The 15703-nt window shown below is 42.3% G+C and overlaps 1 protein-coding gene across 1 annotated transcript in view; it reads right to left on the bottom strand.

Moving 5' to 3' along the window:
* LOC109550088 (thymidine kinase 2, mitochondrial) overlaps nt 1-15703 on the bottom strand; it is an 886444-nt gene that overhangs the window by 608975 nt on the left and 261766 nt on the right. Inside the window, exon 14 of the mRNA XM_073796974.1 lies at nt 8506-8558. The gene's annotated coding sequence lies outside the window, so the exon portion shown is untranslated. The remainder of the gene's footprint in view (nt 1-8505; nt 8559-15703) is intronic.

The following is a 15703-nucleotide window of genomic DNA, read 5'->3' as shown; positions in this document are numbered from 1 at the left end:
GTAATAAAATCTCAGACTTGCACAACTTCTCACTCCCTGAAAAAGGAAAAGTGTGATCCAAATAGGGAGACGGGACTGGACTAGATGGGTCCCTGGCAGGATAAGGCTGTCCCTCAGTGTAGCCGAGAGCTAAGTCTAGAGGAGACAAAATGTGATTGTAAAAGTGGAAAGCAGAGGGTGAGGGCCTGCCAGGCAGACTCTGGAAGGCCTTGAATACCAGTAATTCTCTCCTCATGTGACTTAGGATTTCATATTCTAACAACACCCTTTACCGACCCACACAAATGCCCCCAGCCAGAAATGCTAAAACCAAGAGAGAAACTCACTGCAATTCTACTACCTGCCCACCCATCTCCACGTCCAGTCCCGGAGACTCTGACACAGACAACCGTGAAGAGGTGGATGTCGAAGGATAAATATCATTGGTCCCATTAACTCTCCAGGTCACTCTGCAGACTTCCTCTGTTCTGAGACGGATGGTTGGTACTATGTTCATAATAATGACCATCAAACCTTAGCATCTGTTTAACATCTTACAATGTATGTGAACTTATTTGATCTGCACAGCTCCATGAAGTAAGTATGAGAGCAGCATTCTAACAATGGTATAGGTAGGAAAACTGAAACCCAGGCAGGGGAAGTGATGGCCTGGCTAAAGGTTGCCAAGTTCGCAAGTATTGTTTTATCTAATAAGTTATCTCAGTCTCCCTAATATGAATAAAAATCTTTCAAGTTTAAGGAGTCAGATTAATCTAGCCTGAGGCTTTCTTTGGACGCCTTTTATACATGGAGGGTGGGGTTGCCTGCAAATACAGTTCAGCCTCGGGAAAGAGACCACCTGCCCCCCTTGCCCTTCAGACAAAGGCACATATAGGTTTTGTGTAAAGTGGTCTTTAGGACCCCAAAATCGACAGAGCTCTCTCCTTTAAGAACCATGGATTTTATAAAAACCTGTTGCTGGTCAGCTCTCTTTCCAGACAATAGGCTCCTCTCCAGCTTCAATCACCACTCATCTTAGATAAAAGAAAGCAAGAACACACACAGAAGACCGCAAGGGGTGTCTGTCTGAAAGCTGCCACCAGCTTAGCAGCATCAGAGCAACACGTTCCAAACATCCCAGCTGCCGGGGCAGGTTGTCCCGCTCGGAGCCCCTTGTTCTTTCTCCAGCCCTTCATGAGTAGGGACTGCCCACTGGGCCTTCTGTTCCTCCGGTGCTGCCACACCCAAGCACCCATGGAGCTGGGAGGTCCAGCTGAGACCCATTCGGGTTGAATCAGAGAAGGTCAAATCCAGCCGGGAGGGCAAGGCAGGAGGCCACAGAGATGCGAGCAGTCCAGACCCAGAGCAGGAAGTGGGAGCAGGTGAGCAAACTCGGAACCTCTGATAGAAGCAGGACAAAGGGGCACTGCCCCCAAATGTGGTCCTCAAAAGTATTTCCCACACAGTCCACCAAGTCCATCTTCTTTGGAGTTAATACATTCTATTTATGAAATGCATCAGGAAAGGTTACGAACTCTCAGTTGCTCACGCCATAGTAGATCGATCAATCTCTCTCTCTCTCTCTCTCTCTCTCTCTCTCTCTCTCTCTCATCTATCTATCCATCCATCCATCCATCCATCCATCCATCATCTATCTATCTCATTCGTGTTGGCTATGGACAGACCTGTGTCCACATTAAAAGATAACACAAACTTGTAGGTAAATTCCATCCCTACCTGAAGCAGGGTCAGAGATGCTGAAATTATCTCACACCTTCATCCATTCATCCATCTATCTACCCATCCATCTCTCCCTGCCTCTTTCCACCTATTTATCCACTCATTTGTGCATCAATTATTAATGATCCCAACTATATGCCTGGGCCTCTGAATTAGATCCATCCTCTTTCCCAAGAACCTCACAGTCTAGAGGGGGAGACGGATATGTGAACAATCCCATGTGACCAGCACCTCAGCAGGGATACAGAGCAGCACGGAAGGCTTCGGAGAGGGGGTTACAGGTGAGCAGGCCCCTGAAAGACAAGGAGGAGTTGAACAGGAGGTCAAGGTAATCAAAAGACACTCCAGGTAGAGAGAACGGCAGGTGAAAAGTCAGAGTCTGGGAATATCAGGGCCAAATCCAGAGTTAGCCTTAGGAGGAATTCTCTATTATTGCTGGTTTGAGACAATAACTGAAATATAGTTTCCCATATTCTCCAGTCACGGGTCCTGTTTGGCTTTGACTTCGTTAACGTGAAAATGGTAACACACAGAGAAAGAAAAGGCATAGGGAACAGCATCACAGGAGTGGGAAGAAGTCAAGTTCTGGGAATAGCAAGAAAGCAAGCCGAGATGCCCTTGGTTAATTCAAACAACCCTCCTATGCTGTACAGAAGGTGGAAAGTGATGTCAAGCCAGTGGTCTGTCACGGGAGAGACCGCAGTGGCGGCCTTTCACAAACAACGTGTCCCATCGCCGACACACTGTCTTTTTCTGGGGTTCATTTAGTAGAAAGGGAGACCATCTTAGTTCACATGCGCTGCTATAACAGAACACCATAGAAGTGGTGGCTTGTAAACCGCAGAAATCATTTCTCAGGGTTTTGGAGGCTGGGAGGTCCAAGATGAAGGTGCCGGCAGATTCGGTGTCTGGCGAGGGCCCACCTCCTAGTTCATAGAGGGCCATCTTTTCGCTGTGTCCTCACTTGGCAGAAGGGGCAAGGGAGCTCTCTGGGTCTCTATTATAAGGGCACCAATCCCATTCATGAGGGCTCTTAATCACCTCCCAAAGGCCCCACCTCCAAAGACCATTCGATTGGGGATTAGGTTTCAACAAATGAATTAGCGGGGGGGAGACACAAACTTTCAGTCTATAGCAGGTACTGTCCCCCAAATCCAGACCACAGACATATTTCCCACAACCACTCCATCAAACAGAACTTCTTTGAAGTTAACAAACTCTATTTTAAATGGTAAAACCCCAAGGAGTAGTATGAACTATCATTTGTTCACACCTTTGTATAAGGTTTTTCAATCAGTGTAGGCATCCCTTTTAGATTAACCATCATGGGGACTTCCCTGGTGGTCCAGCGGTAAAGAATCCACCTTACAACGCAGGGGACGCGGGTTCAATCCCTCATCAAGGAACTAAGATCCCACGTGCTGTGGGGCAACTAAGCCCATGCACCGCGACTACTGAGCTCGCACGCCTCAACTAGAGAGCCTGCGTGCCGCAAACGACAGAGCCCACGCGCTCTGGAGCCCGTGTGCCACAACTAGAGGAGAGAAAACCCGTGAGCCACAACTAGAGAGGAGCCCACGCGCCGCAATGAAAGATCCTGCCTGCCTCAACGAGGATCCCGCGTGCCGCAACTAAGACCCGACGCAGCGAAAAATAAATTAAATAAATAAATAAATAATAAATAGATTAACCAATGTGAAGGACTGTGAGTTTCCATGGGAGAGAGGGGAAAGAGATTTAAAGAGATCCTGAGCATAGGAGGCAGTGTTCAGAGTGGAGTTTAGGAGAAGCCTGAAGTCAGCAAAAAAACACCCAGGCCCTTGAGTCAGACGCCAGGGAGACGGGAGGTTGCAAACGGCCAGCTGTGTCCATTCCCCATCCTCTAAGGTGTCAGTTATGGGAGTTAGAGTTTGGTGTCACTGAACATCGTCTCCCACAGTCTGTGATCATCAAGCCAGTAAATGCCTGCGGCTGAAGAAAACAGCTGCTGGATAGGATCATATTAATCATAACGCATCGCAGTGTTGTAGCACTTCCTCGAGTTGGCCAGGGCTAAGCGCCTCACACGCATACTCCCAGCAAATCTCCCCAGCATCCCAGGAGAGTGGTGGGATAATCCTCCTTTCACAGATGTGAAAACTGAGACCTGAGAAGGTTGCATGCCCTGGATCACACAGCTTGGGAGCAGCAGAGCAGACGTTTGGTCCAGGTCTGCTTTTCTGTGAAGCATCTATTTTACTCCCCACTGAGATGTTCTACTTGTCATGGTGCCTGGACAGAGGAGGCATGCGTGCAGGCGGGCACTGTCGGGATATGATAAGTATTTGAATGAATTGGCAGTGGCTCTGAGAAAATGACTGCCTCCCTCATATCTGTGGCAAAAATATTATACCTCTGTCTTACTGGAGAAGTTTGAAAAGTTAAACGATCCTCATGGAAAGCTCCTTGGATTCGTTTCCCAGGGCTGCTGTAACAAAGTACCAAAACCTGGGTAGCTTAAAACAACAGAAAGGTATTGTCTCATAGTTCTGGAGGCTGGAACTCCAAAATCACAGTGTGGCAGGGCCAGGCTCTCTCTGACAACTTTAGGGGAGAATCCTTCCTTGTTCCTTCTAGCTGCTGGTGTTGACCAGAAGTCCTTGGCATCCCTTGATATATCCCTTGAAGATACATCACTCCAGTTATATGGCCATCATTTCCCTGTGGGTCTTCACTCCATCTTCCCTCTGTGTGTGTCTGGCTCTGTGTCCAAATTTCCCCTTTTCATAGGGACATCAGTCATATTGGATTAGAACCCACCCTAACAACCTCATCTTAACTTGATTACCTCTGTAAAGACCCTATTTCCAAATAAGATCAGATTCTGAAGTACTCGGAGTTAGGACTTCAACATATCTTGTGGGGGGGAGGGCACGAGGTGGGGGGAGACATCACTCAACCCATCACGTACCTCAACCGTTAATCCTCAGAGTTAAACTTTGATTCATTTACTGCCTTCCCCTGGTTCCCACCTAGTCCCGATCTGAGAATAATTACATCCTCAAGTCCCCACAGTGCTGGAGATGGTCTGGATCTATGGTTGAGACACCCCTATCCCCAGCCATGACCCTCACCCCATCCAAGTGCCACCCCTATGGTACTGTCCACCGGATTTGTAAGAAGTGCAGAGAGGCGTCGTCTCTCCCGGCAACTGGCCAATTTCCCTTTCATTCTCACTTGCTAATGACATCTGTCAGCTCAAGTACTAACAGCCGGGTGCCTTTCTGTCATAATCAGCTCTTTGTCCGCTGCTTCCGGTTGGGTGTTTACAGGCAGCTGGGGACAGTCAGCTGTTTTCTACAATGCTATTGTGTGCTTAAGAAGAAAAACTTAAGTCTCTTAAATTAACCACCACCCGTCAACACGGAAGCCAGGATCATAGCCACTTTACCTCTCTTTACCCCACAGATGTATCCCTGAGGTAACAGAAGGCGAGACAGGGACTTCATAACCATACAGTTCATAACAACAGAGTTTGTACTGCTTCTAAGCACTTTCCCATCCACAATGTCTTGTAGATAAGCGGGGGAGGGGGAGCAGGAAACCCCACTGAGGTAGATGGGGTAGATGGTCAGTGTCCATGGTTAAATAACTGGTAAGTGGTCTCTTGGGCCAGGTTTCTTTCTATTTTGTCACATCTCTCCTGTCCACGAGGCTGAGAGAGAACTCTGTATTTAAACAAACGCCAAGTAAGGAGGACAGCTAACTTCCAAGACGGCCCATGTTCTTCTAGCCACACTAGCTTTCATTTGGAGGAATGCACCAAGTTCCATTGTGCCCCGGGGCCTTTGCACTTGGTGTTCCTGCTGCCTGGAATGCCCCTCCCTCCAGTAGGCTCCCTTCAAGTATCAGCTCATGCGTCATAGCCTCCGAGAAGCATTTCTCTTTTTTTTTTAACTTTACTCAGGACTAATTGACAGATACAGTTGCATATATTTAAAGTGTACAATGTGATGATTTGTTATACATATACATTATAGGACGATTAACAAGATCGAGATGATTAACATATCCATCACCTCCCTCAGTTAACATACTCAATTGTGTGTGTGTGTGTGTGGCTAATAACTACTCTCAGCAACTTTCAAGCACACGATACTGTATTATTAGTCACCATGCTGTACATTAGATCCTGAGAAATTATTCTTCTTATAATTAAAAATTTGTACCTTTGACCTCTGGATGAATAAAGAAAATGTGCTATAAATATATATACACACATGCACGATGGAATATTATTCAGCCAATAAAGAGAAAGAAATCCTGCCATTGGCACCAACATGGATATACCTGGAGGGCATTATGCTAAGTGAAATAAGCCATCAGACAGAGAAAGACAGATACTGTATGGTATCACTTATATGGGAATCTAAACACACACACACACACACACACACACACATTATTTCACAGAAATAGATAACTGAGTAGTGGTTGCCAGGGGCTGGGGGAGGAGGAAATGGGGTGATGTAAGTCAAAGACTATACATTTCCAGTTATCAGAGAAGCATTTATTGATGCCTCAGGCTGGGTCACCTCTCTCATCACATACTCTCATAGAACTCTCCACCTCCCCCAAATGTTTGTCACAAGCAGAATTAGTTGATTTATCATCTGATTATATATTTAGCAGCATCTTCTCTGGGAGACAAAGGACAGGAACCAAGGATATCTTGTTCATTCCTAATCCCCAATCCCCCTTGGTCATTCAGATTTTTTAAACAAAAACCACCCTTAAAAATGTATTTACAGGGCTTCCCTGGTGGCGCAGTGGTTAAGAATCCACCTGCCAATGCAGGGGACACAGGTTCAAGCCCTGGTCCAGGAAGATCCCACATGCCATGGAGCAACTAAGCCCATGCGCCACAACTACTGAACCTGTGCTCTAGAGCCCACGAGCCACAACTACTGAGCCTGCGTGCTACGACTACTGAAGCCCGCGCGCCTAGAGCCCATGCTCTGCAACAAGATAAGCCACCGCAGTGAGAAGCCCTCACACCACAACGAAGAGTAGCCCCTGCTCGCCGCAACTAGAGAAAGCCCACGTGCAGCAACGAAGACCCAATGCAGCCAAAAATAAATAAATAAAATAAATTTATTTTTTAAAAATGTATTTACAGACATTTACTCTGCCACAGGTTATACTTGATATTGCAAGAATCCGCCCAATCCCCCGATCCCCCACTCCTATACCTGCCTCAGTAAATATCTATCAAATGAGTGAACGAAGGTTTTCAACCCTATGAATTATCCCCAGCCAACAAAGCTACCCCTTTCTCTGTACCACTCCCCTACTCCCAAGCACTTTGTTGGTAACTAGAATATAACTAAGGTGACAGTACACAAATTCGACAACTTTTTGAGACACTCACATATGTGGTCTACACATTAAACAAAATGCTTGAAATTGGGACCAGCAGAAAAGTCTGTGTCACAAAAGGGCTGTAATCTATCACGTACGACAATGGGTTGTAATTCGTGTTTTATCTGTCTCTTCCTCCAGATCATGAACTCCTTGAGGACAGTGACCATGTACTACTCCTCTGTTTCCAGGACACAGCACAGGAAACAAAGGTTTGTGGAATGAATGAATCAATGAATAAGTAAGCACACTGAGTAGTTAAAGAAGAAAATACTTTGCAGTGTCAGCAAACGTTGCCCAATAAATCGTCTTGGTAAGATTGGGTTTCTTTTTATTTATTTTTATTCTTTTTTTTTGAATTTTTTTTTATACAGCAGGTTCTTATTAGTTATCTATTTTATACATATTAGTGTATATGTGTTAATCCCAATCTCCCAATTCATCCCATCACCACCGGCCACTTTCCCCCTTGGTGTCCATACATTTGTTCTCCACATCTGTGTCTCTACTTCTGCCCTGCAAACCGGTTCATCTGTACCATTTTTCTAGATTCCACATATATGTGTTAATATACAATATTTGTTTTTCTCTTTCTGACTTACTTCACTCTGGATGACAGTCTCTAGGTCCATTCACGTCTCTACAAATGACCCAATTTTGTTCCTTTTTATGGCTGAGTAATATTCCATTGTACATATGTACCACATGTTCTTTATCAATTTGTCTGTCGATGGACATTTAGGTTGCTTCCATGACCTGGCTATTGTAAATAGTGCTGCAATAAACATTGGGGTGCATGTGTCTTTTTGAATTATGGTTTTCTCTGGGTATATGCCCAGTATGAGTTTCTTCTTAATATCAGAATTTTCTTTCATAAGAAACCATTTGAGGGACTTCCCTGACAGTCCAGTGGTTAAGACTTTGCCTTCCAATGCTGGGGGTGCGGGTTCGATCCCTGGTCCGGGAGCTAAGATCTCATATGCCTTGCAGCCAAAAAACCAAAACATAAAACAGAAGCAATATTGTAACAAATTCAATAAAGACTTTAAAAATGGTCCACATCAAAAAAAAAAAAAAGCTTAAAAAGAAACCACTTGACTCCGTGTTAGAATGAAGAATTTTCTACTCTATTTTCCATGAAGACTTTTTCATAGCCTTACAAATTGGCGAGCCCCTTGTGCTATTTTCCATTCTGATCAGTCACAAACCGTATCAGCACTTTAAACCCAAAACTCGCACTATAGGTAGAAATATGCAGCCTCTGACGACGGATCCATTATTCCTGGCCAAAACTGTTCATGATATTTAGGAATAAACCTGGGAGGTAACCCAAAATAGAGCAACATGAGGTCTTAGAAAGAGGAGACATTTTGAAGTCAGACTGACCTGGCTCTTTTGGGGGACCAACGCTCCTCATAGTTAATTCAGCATCGAATCACCTGGTGGGGGGAGGAGGGAAGGTCTTGTTAATATTCAGATTGATTCTCTAGTTCTAAGGTGGGGTCTGATAAAAAAGTGAACAGATAAGCAAGCCAAAAACCTCATAAACAGGCAACCAAACTTAATCCAAAGCTTCCTATTTCACGTGCATGGTATTCTCAAGCCTGAGACTTTGCACTGTGTTTTACATCACATAAACAATCAGAGCTGACATTTCTTTTTTTTTTTTTTTTTACACAATCTTTATAGATAATTTATTTTAGTTTCCTTAATAGGGAAGAAATTAAAGGGACAGAGCTAGGGGGTCTCAGAAATCACATTTCTAAACCTTGGTTATAGAAACATCATTGTTATTATTATTTTTTAACATCTTTATTGGAGTATAATTGCTTTACAATGGTGTATTAGTTTCTGCTTTATAACAAAGTGAATCACTTATACATATACATATATGTTCCCATATCATGCGAGGAAGGAGGAACAAGGCTGGGACTTGACTGTGAATGAGGTGTGGGGAAAACATTAGGCTCCCTGGCTGGGCGTTTAAGACCGTTCATGATGTGACCTGCACTTGATCCTCTGGCCGCCCCTCTCACCACAGCCGCCTCACACCATGCTCAGTCCATGCCACACTACTTCCTGGTCCTGAACAATCTGTTCTCTCTGCACTGCCCACCCCCACAAAAAAGGGCCTTTGCACATGCCACTCCCATCACTGATTTTTTTTCCTCCCCCACCCAGGATATAAACACTTGCCCATCTTTCAAGACTTACCTCAAGCACCACTTCACCTATTAAGTCTTCCCTGATTCCCCGACATGAGATGACCTTTCCCTGCTCTGGCCTGCCCCACCATACCCGCTACAGATTGCGATAGCTTATATTTGTTTATAATCCATTTGTATGTCTGTTTCTTGCTCCTAGACTGAGCTCTCTGAAGTAGGCACTGTGTCCTGTGTCTGCAGAGGCCACACCTCTATCTTAGCAGGTCTTAGTCTTTGTGGAATGAATAAATGAATGAATGAAGAATGAATGAATCTTTGCAGCAACACTACCTCGATGCCTATCACCGCCCTGATCACACTAAGTTGCAATTTTTTGCTTATATGTCTATTTCCCCGTGAAACCGTGAGCTTCTTGAAGACGGTCCCAGACGCTGCCAATACTAATCTTCATCACCTGTCAATGCTCAATAAATATTTGTTTAATGAATACAAGTTGCTTTGGATCGAAGTCAGATACAGCTCCTTCAGAACAGAAAAGATAAATGCACGATGATAAAGATTTTAAAGGGCTGTCAAGTTCATGTGTTGATTTATGGAGCAAATTAATACGACAGCATCAACGCTTCCAGCCCTCCCCAATCAGTTTCAGCAATTATGTGTACCCAGGGCAGGGCGCAGCTGTTTGTGAGATGTGACACAAGAGATGTCTCCCCTGGTTTGCTGAAAGGTCTTCAACATATTTTTAGTTGACAAACAACCATGTGTTACTCATCAGACATCCCATTAAACCAAACTGTACAATTTGTTAGACAGTTTCCAATATTAATTGTGAAGGCTCTGTACATGACTTCAGTCCTGCTGGGTACTGAGCCTACCCGAAAGCCAGGAAAGGGGTGTGGGTGTGTGTGTGTGTGTGTGTGTGTGTGTGTGTGTGTGTGTGTGTGTGTGTGTGTGTGTGTGTGTGTGTGTGTGTGTGTGTGTACACATATATATATATATGTATACAGGCTTGAAAAATACAGACCCCAATGGCTTCACTTACCACCTAACGTTTTGTCCTGCCCATGTCAGTGCAATTTTGTACCAATTTCCACAGGGAATTAGCAACATGGGGTATAATAAGCTGGCATATTCCCTACCCCAGAACTCCTGAAAGTATCTAATGTTATAGGAAATATCTAAACTCTTGCCATAAAGTATACTTAGAAGTTTTATCAAGAAAGACTACATAGTACGTATTAAATGTTGACTTGTGTGATGCAAATAGATACTATTCTGGGCCACCAGTAATGCCATGGATACCTCATCTCTGAGCACAGAATGGGAGGCTTGGGAAAGGGAGGAGTAGCATTTTGTTATAAATCTCACAGGTGCCTGGAGATTCTGGAAGGTCACTGAGTGAGCTGACGTGCTGACTTAGTGGTATCCAAGGCTCAAGCAAGGGAAAAGTCCACCCTGGAATGAGGCTCAGCTTGTAACAGAGCCAGCCCTCAAATGTAGGAGAAGAGAAGAAAATCACATGCGATGCACCCAGGAGAGGTGTCTCCCCAGCCCACCTGTCCCATCCCTCAAGGTCTCCACAAGAATGGACTCTGCCTCCTGCTTTCGGTGGGTAAATATTTTTAACTGTGATAACTTAACTTTATATAAGCAGAAATCAGTTGTAAAACATACTGAAAATATATATATACTGGAAAGCAGAACCACATTCAAAATACCACAGCAATTATATTGCATCTAAAAATACATTTAATGAGAAAAACACAAGCACTTTGTATGAAAATGTACTGAAAGGCATTTTCCAAAGACCTAGAGTGAGAGATGATATTCTTGGATGTGAAGACACACACTGTGTATTTCTTTACTCTTGCCCAAATTTATTAATATAATGCAATTTCAATCAAAATCCTAATAGTTATTTTAATTTAACAAATTGATCATTAAGGTCATTTGGAAAGCAAATGTGCAAGAATAGTGAAGACATATGTGAAAGAATAATACTGCCGGGAACTTGAGAGCAAGTTCCAAATGTTGAAATGTATATTAATCTAAAATAATTCAAAGTTTGGTACAGATTTGGTCAGGGTATAGAAATACCTGAAATGGCCCCTAGAGGGATAAATAAGACCGAGAGGCTAAGGGGACCCAGGACGCCAAAAAGGGGACCCAAGAAGTCAGAGGGATGAGCCGGAACGGGAGCCTAGGATTTATACAGCAGATTGCTGGTATAACAAGGTCTGTCTGTTGTCTTGGCCCATTTAGATACGTGAACAGAAAAAAACTTTACAAACTCTTGCCCCTCATCATTAAAAAAAAAAGGCTATGCTACCAGCAAAGATACAGGCATAGATCAGTGTAACATAATGAAATATAAAGAACACCTATTACATAAAATAATTTAGTGAGTAGAAAGTGGCTTTTCAAATCAAGGGGGAATAGATAGACTATTTTCCAAAGGTTGTTGGAAAGTTGCCTACCTGTTGGGCAAACTGATGATAGACAGATAGATAGATAGACAGATGATTCACAGATAGGATACCTACATGCATATATAACTATTTCACTCCACACATAATAAAGTTTCAGTGGATTAAAAATCTAAATGTAAAATAAAGAACTGTGAAACTACTAGAAGAAATATGAGAGAATTATTATGACTTGGAGGTAAAGTAGACCATTTTTTTAAATGTTACAAAAACTCCAGGAGTCATTAAAAGGGGAATGGGTTTGATGAGTTTGGCTACACAAAAATTTTAAGTCTCATATTAAAATAAGTGCCTGATTAAGGAAAAACAGTTACAAAATGTACAACTGAAAAAGTATAAACACCCCTAATATATCAAAAGTGCCTACAAATAAACAATAAAAGCATCTGACTTTAAATGAGTCAAATTTTAAGTAGGCAATTCACAAAAGAAATACAAATGGCCTACAAACTTGAAAAAAGATTCTCTTTATGATCAAATAAATATATGTCAAAGCAATATATTCCCCACTGGACTGAAAATAGGTTAATGAGATTGTGGGAAGACAGTACTCTCAGCCATTCATAGTAGAAATGCAAATTGATACAACCTTCTTGGAAGGCAATTCTATAATACACTTCAAAGATCATAGTCCTTGACCCTGCATTCTACTCCTAGGAATTTCTCATTCAAAAATATTCTTTCATATACTCGGAAACACATTGCCACATGATTTGTAATAGTAAAATTTGGGGAGGAAACATATATATATTTGAATAAATTGTGGTAAAACCATATAACTGAATCTTCTTCAGCCATCTAAAGGATCTAAAGGATGAGTTAGAGCTCATCCTATCTAGTAACAGTGATATGAACAGATCGTCCATAACATGAATATATACTGACTGGCGCTTCTGATCTGAATTCAAGACTATGGGGTTTGCACATAACCACTTTTATATTACATCTGTGTCTTCTTTCTTCCACACAAAGAAAGAATATTGATTCTCAAGACTCGGGAGATGATCAAACCTGAATATCTCATAATTATTTCTTTGTTTTATTGCACATTACACACATAATAATTTCAGAGTAATAATATTAATACTACCATCACCAATACGATTACTGAAAGTTAAAAAGAAATTCTTTTTGGTGCAGCCACTATGGAAAACAGCATGGAGGCTCCTCAAAAAATTAAAAATGGGGTTACCATGTGATCCATCAATCCCACTCCTGGGCATATACCCAGACAAGACTATAATTCGAAAAGATACAGGTACCCCTCTGTTCACAGCAGCACTATTTACAACAGCCAAGACATGGAAACAACCTAAATGTCCATCAACAGATGAATGGATAAAGAAGATAAAATGGTATATGTATCCAGTGGAATATTAGCCATCAAAAAGAATGAAATAATGCCACTTGCAGCAACATGGATGGACCTAGAGATTATCATACCAAGCAAAGTTAAGTCAGAAAGAGAAAGACAAATATCATATGATATCACTTACATGTGGAATCTAAAATACAACACAAATCAACATATCTATGAAACAGAAACAGACTCACAGATATAGAGAACAGACCTGTGGTTGCCAAGGGGGAGGGGGCGTAGGGGAGGGAAGGAATGGGAGTTTGGGATTAGCAGAGGCAAACTATTATACATAAGATGGATAAACAAAAAGGTCTTACTGTATAGCACAGGGAACTATATTCAATATTCTGTGACACACCGTAATGGAAAAAAGAATATGAAAAAGAATATATATATACATATATATACACACACACAACTGAGTCATTTTGCTGTACATAAGAAATTAACACAACGTTGTAAATCAACTATACTTCAATAAAATTTTTTAAAAAAAGAATTTTTTTTCAATTTTATCTTCTTATTCTCCTTGCACTTTTTTAGCTGCAATCTATTTACACTGTCAGAGAATTTAGCCACCTACACACTATTCTCTCTCCCGTTAATTGTTTGTTTTTTGTTAGTTCTGCAAGTAATTCTATACTTCAAGCTTACCACAGTTCCTTACATTAATGTCTGCGTAGTTAATTGGGCAGTTTGAAGGTCATGTGCTAGCACAGTCCTTAAAAGTATTAAATTTCCTGCATTCCTGCAGACGGATAATAGTTTGTTCCCTTTTTTACTTGAACATCAAGGGTTGGTGGACACAAGCTCCTTGGCTCACACACTTTCCTCAAGTACGTTAAATGTTACTAGCCATTTTCTCCTGGGAAATTAAGCATCACTTGCCAAAACTCTGATAATGATCTAATTTCATTTCCTTTAAAGTCACTAGGTCTTTGGGCCTAGATACCCACAGGATTTTTCTTTTTTTTAGGGTCCAGTAATTATATTAGAATATGTCTTGGATTTAACAGTTCTGTGTCAATATTCTCAGGAATAGAAAATATGAAACATATTTTCAATCTTTAAAGTCCAATTTTTTTTTTTTTAGGAACGTCTTCTTTTTTTAATATTTATTTATTTATTTATTTATGTCTTCATCAGGTCCTAGTTGCAGCACACGGGATCTTTTGTTGCAGCGCGCAGGCTCTTCATTGTGGCACACAGGCTCCGGAGCACGTGGGCTCTGTAGGTGCGGCACACGGGCTCTCTAGTTATGGTGTGTGGTGTCAGTAGTTGCCACACGGCACGTGGGATCTTAGTTCTGCACCAGGGATCAAATACGCATACCCTGCATTGGAAGGTGGAATCTTAACCACTGGACCACCAGGAAAGTCCCAGGAAAGTTTTCTTGAATTATGTTTTTTTCTGTTCTTTTGCCTTGGTTTCCTTCTTCAGGGACTCCTATTGCTCCCGTGTTGGATTGTCTTTGCTTATCTTCAATATTTATCTCTCTTGAATACCTTTTCTCCCCTATTTTCCTTCCTTCCTTCCTTCCTTCTTTCCTTATTTATTTATTTATGGCTGCGTTGGGTCTTTGTTGCTGCATGCGGGCTTTCTCTAGTTGTGGCAAGCGGGAGCTACTCTTCATTGTGATGCACAGGCTTCTCATTGCAGTGGCTTCTCTTGTTGCGGAGCATGGGCTCTAGGCGTGCAGACTTCAGGAGCTGTGGCATGCAGGCCTCAGTAGTTGTGGCTTGCGGGCTCTAGAGAGCAGGCTCAGTAGTTGTGGCACACAGGCTTAGTTGCTCCGCGGCATGTGGGATCTTCCCGGCCCAGGGCTCAAACCCATGTCCCCTGCACTGGTAGGCAGATTCTTAACCACTGCACCACCAGGGAAGCCCTATTTTCCTTTCTCTTTGATTTTTAATTTCTCTCTCCTGTCACCTTCTATTTCTATTAAGATATTTATATTATTTTTGGTTCCTTACAGTTTAGTCTTTATTATTTTTTTTAATTTCTAATTCTTTCCTGAGTTCTCTCACTTTGAGTTTTTCTAATTATGTTATATCTTGTATCATAATGTCTTTTATTCACTTGAAATAGAAAGTTACACTTTGTTCTGCTTTATGGCATGTCTCTTTGCCTGCGGAAATGTTATTCTGGTCCTTATTCTCTTGTTTTCTTATAACAGCTTTGTACTGGATTTCATCTTGATTCTTTTCTGTGGCCCTTTTTATGTGAAAATAATTTTCCTGAACTTTTAGGAGGCATTGTTCAGAAGCTGGAAATATTAACTTCCTAGGGATCTTTCTTCTACCCTTTTGTATAGCGTTCAAAAGTATGCGGCTTGCTCTCTGAGATTTCCTGGCCCTGTTCTCTCCTCCCACTTTTATCAGGACTTTATCTCCTCCGTCTCTACGGTCCCTTTCTTGCTCAATTTTGATTCCACAGTCAGCAGTTTCTCATGAGTATGGGCCCTATCCTGGAAGGGGTCTTAGATGGTTAGCTTTAAGAGTCCCTAGGGGTAGCAATCTGTTCCCTATTGCTTCCCTTGCACTGTCCCTCTGCTGAACAAAATCTCTCCCAGT

The sequence above is a fragment of the Tursiops truncatus genome, chromosome 19 (genome assembly GCF_011762595.2).
Source record: "Tursiops truncatus isolate mTurTru1 chromosome 19, mTurTru1.mat.Y, whole genome shotgun sequence".
Classification (NCBI taxonomy): Eukaryota; Metazoa; Chordata; class Mammalia; order Artiodactyla; family Delphinidae; genus Tursiops; species Tursiops truncatus.
The sequence above is the reverse complement of the archived record's forward strand: the minus strand, read 5'-3'. Positions and strand labels throughout refer to the sequence as shown.